Source organism: Arachis ipaensis, chromosome B08, assembly GCF_000816755.2.
Source record: "Arachis ipaensis cultivar K30076 chromosome B08, Araip1.1, whole genome shotgun sequence".
NCBI lineage: Eukaryota > Viridiplantae > Streptophyta > Magnoliopsida > Fabales > Fabaceae > Arachis > Arachis ipaensis.
This window is the reverse complement of record NC_029792.2, coordinates 107,626,863-107,636,301: the sequence shown is the minus strand read 5'-3', so window position 1 is coordinate 107,636,301 and position 9,439 is coordinate 107,626,863. Positions and strand designations below refer to the sequence as shown.

The window sequence follows — 9,439 nt, the reverse complement described above, 5'->3', positions numbered from 1 at the left end:
GAATAATTTTGAACTAATAATAAAAATTTATTGAAAAGTAAAATATTTGATTCAAAATTATTTGATCATCAATTTAGATGTTTATCCTAAAATAAATTTCATATTTATATATTTAAGCATATATTTACATTTTTTGTGGTAACATATGCACAATACATAAGAAATTATACAAATGTTCACATTACTCTATGTGAAAAATACCAAAATTTTATTATGTATTTCATTTGCACACAAGACAAGTTTAAAAATAATTTTTTTTGTATCATTTACATATGAGATAACTAAACAAATTTTGCTACTTATTTTGTTGGCAATGTAAACAAGATAAAACCAATAAAATAGCAAAAAATACATTGGATAACCAAAAAAAAAAAATAACTGTTTATAATACATTTTGGATTGATTTTAAAATTGATAAAATTTTGTTATGATTTGAATTGTAATCCTTTGAATACATATTGTAATTCATCAACTCAATCTAATTCAAACGATTGCAATTACATTGTATTGATTTTATCTTATATTTTAATGTAGTCTCATTCAAACTATTACAATTTAAATTAGATTGATTAATTTGGGTTGGATATAATTTAAAGTGATCAAACCCAATGCATAAGACTGAGTTTGAATCCAATTGGATTGAATGTAATTGAATTATATAGTAATATTGAATTTTTATAATTTAAATCATAATAAATTATATCAATTTTATATTTAAAGTTGATTCAAATTATACTATAAACAATCTCTTTTTTAGTTTTCCAATGCACTTTCTTTGTTATATTAACCAATTAGATACATTAGAATGCAATTATAATTTTATCTCGTTTGCAATTGAAATATATAGAAATTTTTTTTTTTTGGTTGCTTATCACATTTATACGTGGAATGTCATGTGTGTAAATTTTCTTGACTGCTATGTGATAGGAATAAAACACACAATTTCTTACTTGCAAGAATCAGAGGAGCAACAATATTCACTCACAACAAGTATTAATACCAGCACAATAATACCCAATAGCAGCGGAAAAATCACATAAACCAGAAATTAGAAACAAGCTAACACACCAAGATTTTTAACGTGGAAAACCTCCTCAATGAGAGAAGTAAAACCCACGAGCCACCAAAACCAGGATATAGCTTTACTATGATGAAAAATAGAGTACAAGAGAGTCACAAATTACTGCACAAAACGTGCATTCAACAAGCCAAACAACCCAAGTTTCAAAGCTTACAAAACAAGAACAAGAAGATGAAAATACCACAAAATAGAGCTACTGTGCGTGGCCAATATCTCCAGCTACAAATGTCGAATTTAAGATCCGAACAGTGAAATCAAAGAACCAGATGTGTATAATACTCTGTCCAAATTTGAGCTCGATCCAACGGTTAACGAATCTGCAGTGACCAATTTACAGAAACAGCTTTGTGTATGTGCGAAAATAACTTTCTCTCTTCTCTTCTCTCTAGTATTTGGTGTTCTCTTGCAAAATGACCTCTCTTTCATCCAACCCTAACTCACCTCAGCCACTTCAACTATTCATGGGCTTGGATACTAGTATTTGGGCTTTTTCTCCACATAGGAAGGGAGCCCAAAAACCCAACAAATCTCCCCCTCACGACTATGTGGAGGTAACCGCCAATCCGGCGATTAAGTAACAAACTTCAAACTTCCATCTTGGTAATGCTTTGGTCATCATATCAGAACCATTCTCATCAGTATGAACCTTTTCAACTTCCAACAACTCAGCATCCAAAACATCATGTATCCAATGATACCTCACATCAATATGTTTGGATCGAGAATGAAAAGTAGAGTTTTTACCAAGATGTATAGTACTTTGACTATCACAAAATAACACATACCTCTCTTGAGTAGACCCGAGTTCCTTCAAGAATTTTTTCATCAAAAGCATCTCCTTGCACGCTTCGGTAATGGCAATAAACTCGGCCTCAGTAGTAGACAAAGCAACACATTTTTGTAATCTTGATTGCCAAGACACAGCTCCACCCGCAAAATTGATCAAGAAGCCTGAAATGGACCTTCTAGAGTCAATATCTCCTGCCATGTCTGAATCAGTGTAACCAACTAGAATAGGCTTATCACTTCCATAACACAACTTTATGTTAGAAGTACCACGAAGATATCTCATTATCCATTTTACAGCATTCCAATACTCTCTTCCTGGGTTTGAAACAAAATGGCTAACACAACCAACAGCATGAGCTATATTCGGTCTTGTGCACACCATAGCATACATTAAACTACCCACGGCTGATGCATATGGAACTTTTTCCATGTCTTTCTTCTCTTCTTCACTTGATGGACTTTGCTTGCAACTCAATTTGAAGTGTGTAGCAAGAGGAGTACTAACGGTCTTTGCTTTCTCCATTTGAAACCTATGCAACATTGTCTCTATGTATTTCTCCTGTGACAACCAAAGTTTCTTCTCCTTTCTATCACGTTCGATTCTTATGCCAAGAATCTCCTTTGCTAGCCCAAGGTCCTTCATTGCAAATGACATTGCAAGTTGTTTCTTTAACATATCAATCCTAGAAGCATTCTGACCAACAATAAGAATATCATCAACATATATCAAAAGGATAATAAAATCATTACTAGCAAACTGTTTAACAAATACACAATGATCAGAAGTAGTCTTCTTGTAGCCTTGTTCTACCATAACAGACTCGAACTTCTTGTACCATTGTCTTGGAGCTTGCTTCAAGCCATACAAGCTCTTCTTCAATTTACAAACATGATCCTCTTTGCCTTTTACCATGAAACCTTCAGGTTGTTCCATGTAAATTTCATTCTTAAGATCACCATAAAGAAAAGCAGTTTTCACATCCATCTGCTCTATCTCTAAATCAAGACTTGCAGCCAAACTCAAAACAGTCCTAATAGAAGATCTTCTCACAACCGGTGAAAAAATTTCATTATAGTCAACTCCCTTTTTCTGCCTATAGCTCTTGACCACCAATCTAGCCTTGTACCTTGGATACTGAGAATTTTCTTCATGCTTCAACCTATAAAACCCACCTGTTCTGCAAAGCTTTCTTCCCTTTTGGCAACTTCACAAGCTCAAATGTTTGATTATCATGCAAGGATTTCATTTCATCTTGCATTGTATCAAACCATTTCTTATTGTCGTCACCTTCCATAGCTTCCGCATAACATTCAGGTTCTCCCCCATCAGTCAAGGTCATATATCCATCAGTAAATGTTACATGCTCACTAGAAGGATACCTCGTTGAAGGTCGCCGCTCTCTAGTAGACCTCCTAGGATGGAAACCTGGTGGATCTTCAGGTAGCTTAGGTTGATTATGAGCATCATCATCAACTGGAGCATCAATTGGATCTCCCATCTCCTGGTCATCAGGAACCAAAGGCTCATTTTACTGCATATGCTCCTGATCTTGATTCTCTGCTAGTTCTGACAAAGGAGGCAGCTGAACTGGATCTACATCAGTCAAGTCACTGCTCTCTTGTGATTGACTCTTCTCTGCCTTATCAATATCTTTAATGGTCTGGTCTTCAATAAACTCTACATCACGGCTCCTTACAAGCTTCTTTTCAACTGGATCATAAAGCCTGTAACCAAACTCATCTTGACCATACCCAATAAAAATGCACTGCCTTGTCTTCACATCCAACTTGGACCTCTCATCCTTTGGAACATGAACAAATACTTTGCATCCAAAGACTCTCAAGTGACCATACGAGACATCTTTGCTCGACCAAACATGATCCGGAACATCATTGTTCAAAGCAATTGTAGGACTCAGATTAATCACATGAGCCACTGTAAGTAGCACTTCACCCCAAAAGACTTTAGGTAGCTTAGCTTCAGTAAGCATACACCTAACTCTTTCAATCAGTGTTCTATTCATCCTTTCTGCCAAACCATTCAACTGAGTTGTTTTAGGAGGTGTCTTTTCATGTCTAATGCCTTGCTGCTTGCAATACACATCAAATGGTCCACAATACTCACCACCATTATCAGTGCGAATACATTTAAGCTTTTTACCTGTTTGCCTCTCAACCAAAGTTTGGAATTGTTTAAACTTTTTCAAAGCTTGGTTCTTTGTTTTCAAAGCATAAGTCCAAAACTTTCTTGAATGATCATCAATAAAAGTAATAAAGTAAATAGCTCCACTAAAAGACCGTACCTTCAAAGGACCACAAATATCGGAGTGCACCAATTCCAAGAAGTCTGATTTTCTTAAAGGTTGATGCTTCTTGAAGGATAATCTTCTTTGTTTGCCAGCCATGCAATGAGAACATTTCTCCAACTCTGCATTCTTCAAACCTGAAAGAGCATCCTTTCAAGCCAAATAGCTAAGTCCTTTTTCACTAATATGACCAAGTCTTCTGTGCCACAAGCTACAAACTTCTTTACTTTCAATTGCATTCACACTACCTTTTGCAATCATGGCATGCATCATATACAAACTTGAAGTACCTTTTTCTCGAGCCACCACTAAGTTGCCTTTAGTAAGCTTCCATTGTCCAAAGCCGAAAGTGTTTACAAAGCCTTCATTATCAAGCCTTTTAACTGAAACCAAATTCAAGCGAACATCTGGAGCGTGTCTAACATCTTTAAGTAGTAGCTTCATTCCCATATTGGTCTCAAGACAAACATCTCCTACACCAATAACCTTGTCCAAGCCATCATTACCCATCTTAAGTACTCCAAAATTACCTGGAGAATAAGAAGTGAAGAACTCCTTTTTCGGTGTAACATGTATTGAGGCGCCACTATCAATTACCCAGCTGAACTCATCATCAGAAACAAGATTGACTTTGTACTCATAATCAGCAATATCAACAGAAAGAAGATCATCTGAAATAGAAGATACACGATCATTGCTACTATCATCCTTCTTTTCTTGCTTACCTTTGTTTTTCTTTTTCCAAAGATAGCAATATTTTTGAATGTGACCCATTTTGTGACAATAGTGACACTCAACATTCTTGTATCTTCCCTTGGATTTGCTCCTGCTTTTACCTCTACCCTTTTGAACTCTATTCTGATTTCTCCCCCTGGTTTCAGTGACTAACATTTCAGAGTGTGACGAAGAATTCTGCGTCTTCCTTCTCATATCTTCATTTAAAATGCCACCTTTAACAAGTTGCATGCTCACTTTACCATTCAGAGCAGAATTAGTAAGAGAGATACGAAATGTCTCCCAAGAATCTGGTAGAGTATTTAGCAACCACAATCCTTGAACCTCATCTTCAAACTTGATTCCCATGCTTGACAACTGATCCAGAACTCCTTGAAATTCATTCAAGTGATTTAATACTTGTGACCCCTCCTTGTATCTCAGATTCATCAACATATTCAACAAGTACAATTTATTATTACCAGACTTGGAAGCATACAAGGATTCAATTTGATTCCATAAAGTCCTAGCATGAGTCTCATTAGCAATGTGATTATAAACATTATTATCCACCCATTGCCTAATAAAACCACAAACTTGTTGGTGTTCAAACTCCCATTCTTCATCTGTTTTAGATTCTGGTTTTTGTGTAGAAAATACGGGTAAATGTAGATTTTTGACAAATAACAAATCTTTCATTTTTCCCTTCCATAGATGGTAATTAGTGCCATTCAAACTTATCATCCTAGTAGAATTATTTGCCTCCATCTTTCAAGCAAGTTATAACCAAATACCCAAAACTGAGCTCTGATGCCAATTGATAGGAATAAAACACACAATTTTCTACTTGCAAGAATCAGAGGAGCAACAATATCCACTCACAACAAGTATTAACACCAGTATAATAATACCCAATAGCAGCGGAAAAATCACATAAACCAGAAATTAGAAACAAGCTAACACACCAAGATTTTTAACGTGGAAAACCTCCTCAATGAGAGAAGTAAAAACCACGAGTCACCAAGACCAAGATATAGCTTCACTATGATGAAAAATAGAATACAAGAGAGTCACAAATTACTGCACAAAATGTGCATTCAACAAACCAAACAACCCAAGCTTTAAAGCTTACAAAACAAGAACAAGAAGATGAAAATACCACAAAAATAAAGCTACTGTGCGTGGCCAATATATCCAACTACATATGTCGAATTAAAGATCCGAACGGTGAAATCAAAGAACCAGATGTGTATAACACTCTGTCCGAATTTGAGCTCGATCCAACGGTTAACAAATCTGCAGTGACCAATTTACAGAGATAGCTTTGTGTGTGCGCGAAAATAACTTTCTCTCTTCTCTTCTCTCTAGTGTTTGGTGTTCTCTTACAAAATGACCTCTCTCTCATCCAACCCTAACTCACCTTAGCCACTTTAACTATTCATGGGTTTGGATACTAGCATTTGGGCTTTTTCTCCACATAGAAAAGGAACCCAAAAACCTAACACTATGCACCCACCTTAGTTACACGGCCATGTTTCACAAATTGAAAGGGGTATGGAGGATCACCGGTGGATATGAAATCTTGGATGTGGGTTTTGGGTACTTCCTCGTTAAATTTGATCGCATGGACGATCGAGAGAAGGTTTTACTAGGGGGGCCATGGATGATCTTCGGTCACTATATTGCGGTCAAGCCATGGACACCGGATTTTAAACCTTGTGAGGACACTTTCGGGGAGACTATGGTTTGGATTCGAATCTCTGGTTTGAGCATATGGTACTATCAGGATAAAGCCATGATGAGAATCGCTTCTGCTGTGGGAAGACCAGTCAAGGTGGATCTGGCTACTAAGTTGGTGGAAAGGAGAAAATTTGCTCGGGCTTGCGTGCAAATTAATCTTGGTTTGCCGGTGGTCCGGAGTGTGATTGTCGATGAGTTTGAATATAAGGTGGAGTATGAATGCTTACACCTTATTTGTGACAAGTGCATTTGTTTCGGGCATCCAGCAACTGACTGCAGAATGACCCCAATAGATTCGAAAAGGGTGGATCGAAAGGAAACATCAGTGACCGAGACGGCGGCCCGGGTGGTGTAGCCACAGGAAGCTTCAAAAGAGAAAATTTTTGAATTTGGATGCAATCCCAAAGAGTCAGTGATAGTTGCAGAAATTGGGGAGGAATTAGATGATACGTTGCATGGGAAGGAAGTGGGGTCCCAACATTTGGAAAATGAGGCTGGCTGGACCAAAGTCAGTGGTAAAAGGAGAGAAAAATTGAGTCAATCAAACAAAGCCCAACAAACATCTAAAGATAAAATGCCGGTGCGCTCAAATCAGAAATTGGACCAGAACCGTGACTTTGGGCTACGTATGAGAGGAGCCGAATCAGGGGTGAAGACCGGGTCGGTTAGCGGATCTAAGGCACGCATGGCATCTTCCAAACAGCAAGGGGGTGAAGGGCAAATCTGTCTCCGTTGCGGTGCCAACTTTCACTGCCATTATCAAAAACGGACACAAGAGGTTGCGCCCTTCTTCTTTGCAGAATTCGCCGTCGACTCCGGACTGCCTTGGCGACACCAGCAAGCAGCAAATCGGCAAATTGGAAGGGTTGTCAGTGGAGGGACACAGACAGACTGGGCAACAACCGGACAAGGACAAGCAAGGCTCAGGGGGATATGATGGTGGATCTTCATCATCTCGTTAGGGACTTCAGCTGAGGTTGGTCCTTTTTACAATACAAATTGTTTTATGGATTATTTAGATTTAAGCTTTCTATTTTGGAATATTAGAGGTGCCTCTAATAAATTGGCCCGGGTTCATAGTAAGGAGTTAGCGAATAAATTTCATCCTACTTTTTTCATTCTGTTTGAAACCCATATTACTTTCGAGAGGATGAAATCTTTTTGGAATAATCTAGGTTACCAGGGTGTTGGTATTGTTGAGGCTAATGGTCATAGTGGGGGTATCTGGGTTCTATGTTCTAATTCAAATATTTCTGTGAGAGTATTGGATGTAGTTGACCAATGTATCAGTTTTGAAATCACTATGGGCAATACATCTAGTTACTGCAGTGCGGTGTATGCTAATTCGCATATACATCGGCGTAAAGAACTGTGGGGTGACTTGACAAGGATTGCTAATATGATCCACGGACCTTGGATTGTGTTAGGGGACTTTAATGATGTTTTGTTGCAGAGTGAAGTTAGAGGGGGGCAATTTAGACTTGCCAGAGCAGAACAATTTGCGGAAACATTGGAGGATTGTGGGCTGTTTGATATGGGGGCTATTGGGAGAAGATTTACTTGGTACAGGAAGGTGAAAGTTGGGGTGCAGGTGGCCAAGAAGCTTGATAGAGCAGTCATCAACTAGGACTGGCGACTAATGTTTCCAGAGGCTTATACTGAGGTGCTGGCGCGCCTTCACTCTGATCATTGCCCATTATTCACTAGGTGCAAGATGGCAAAGAGGGCTACCAAGGGCCATCGTCCGTTCAGATTCCAGGCTGCGTGGATGACTCATCCTCTTTTTAGGAATGTTGTTGATACAGCTTGGAATAGAGGAGCTCCGGATGTAGTCAAATGTTTGTTGGAGGTTCAAAAAGATGCAACTAGCTTCAATAAAAAGGTTTTTGGCAATATTTTTGTTAAGAAAAGGGAGTTGGAGAGGCTTTTGAATGACGTTCAGATTACTCTGGAAAGTCGGGAGGATCAACAGCTTAGGATCAAAGAGCAAGTTTTGCATCAGGAACTGAATGCTGTCCTTCTTCAAGAAGAGTTGTTGTGGTATCAAAAACCTAGAGAACAATGGGTGAGATGTGGAGACAGAAATACAAAATTTTTTCATCTGCAGACAGTTATCAGGAGAAAGAGGAACAAAATTCATGGGTTATATTTGGAGGATGGGTCTTGGGCCACGGAGACTACGACTCTAGAAATGGCGGCAAATTCTTTCTTTCAAAAGCTCTTTTCTACAAGGGAGGATATTGACCTGGACGCCATGGGGCCTTTTCCTTGCCCGTCTCTTAGTACTGAGGCTTGTCAAAAGTTAGTGGAACCGGTGACGTCTGAAGAGGTTAAAAGAGCTGTGATGACCATGAGTTCATTTAAAGCCCCAGGGCCAGATGGATTTCAAGCAATTTTCTACAAAGAGTTCTGGGACTCTCTTAGCAACGATGTGTGTAGACTGGTCAAGCGAGCCTTTGAGGGTGAGCCACTGAATGCGGCTATTTTCGATACTCTCATTGTTCTAATTCCTAAAGTGGAAGTTCCCTCTTCCTTACGGGAGTTTCGGCCTATTAGCTTATGTAATGTAATTTATAAAATTGTCACAAAGGTTCTAGTTAACAGGTTCAGACATTTCCTGTCGGAGATCATTGGTCCTTTGCAAGGAGGGTTCATTCCAGGAAGAGGAACCACAGAGAATATTATCATTGCTCAAGAGATTATGCACTTCATGAGGAACACCAAGTCTCGAAAAGGGACCATGGCATTCAAGATTGATTTGGAAAAAGCTTATGACAGGGTAGACTGGCGTTTTCTGGAAGCTACTTTG

The 9,439-nt window shown here is 38.4% G+C and overlaps 1 protein-coding gene across 1 annotated transcript in view; it reads right to left on the bottom strand.

The window, feature by feature from the left end:
• Positions 1-5,502, bottom strand: part of LOC107613444 (putative tRNA (cytidine(34)-2'-O)-methyltransferase) — a 17,551-nt gene extending 12,049 nt beyond the window's left edge. The window contains exons 1-2 of the mRNA XM_016315444.2: positions 5,488-5,502; positions 2,969-2,972 (exon numbers count right to left, since the gene is read on the bottom strand). The gene's annotated coding sequence lies outside the window, so the exon portion shown is untranslated. The remainder of the gene's footprint in view (positions 1-2,968; positions 2,973-5,487) is intronic.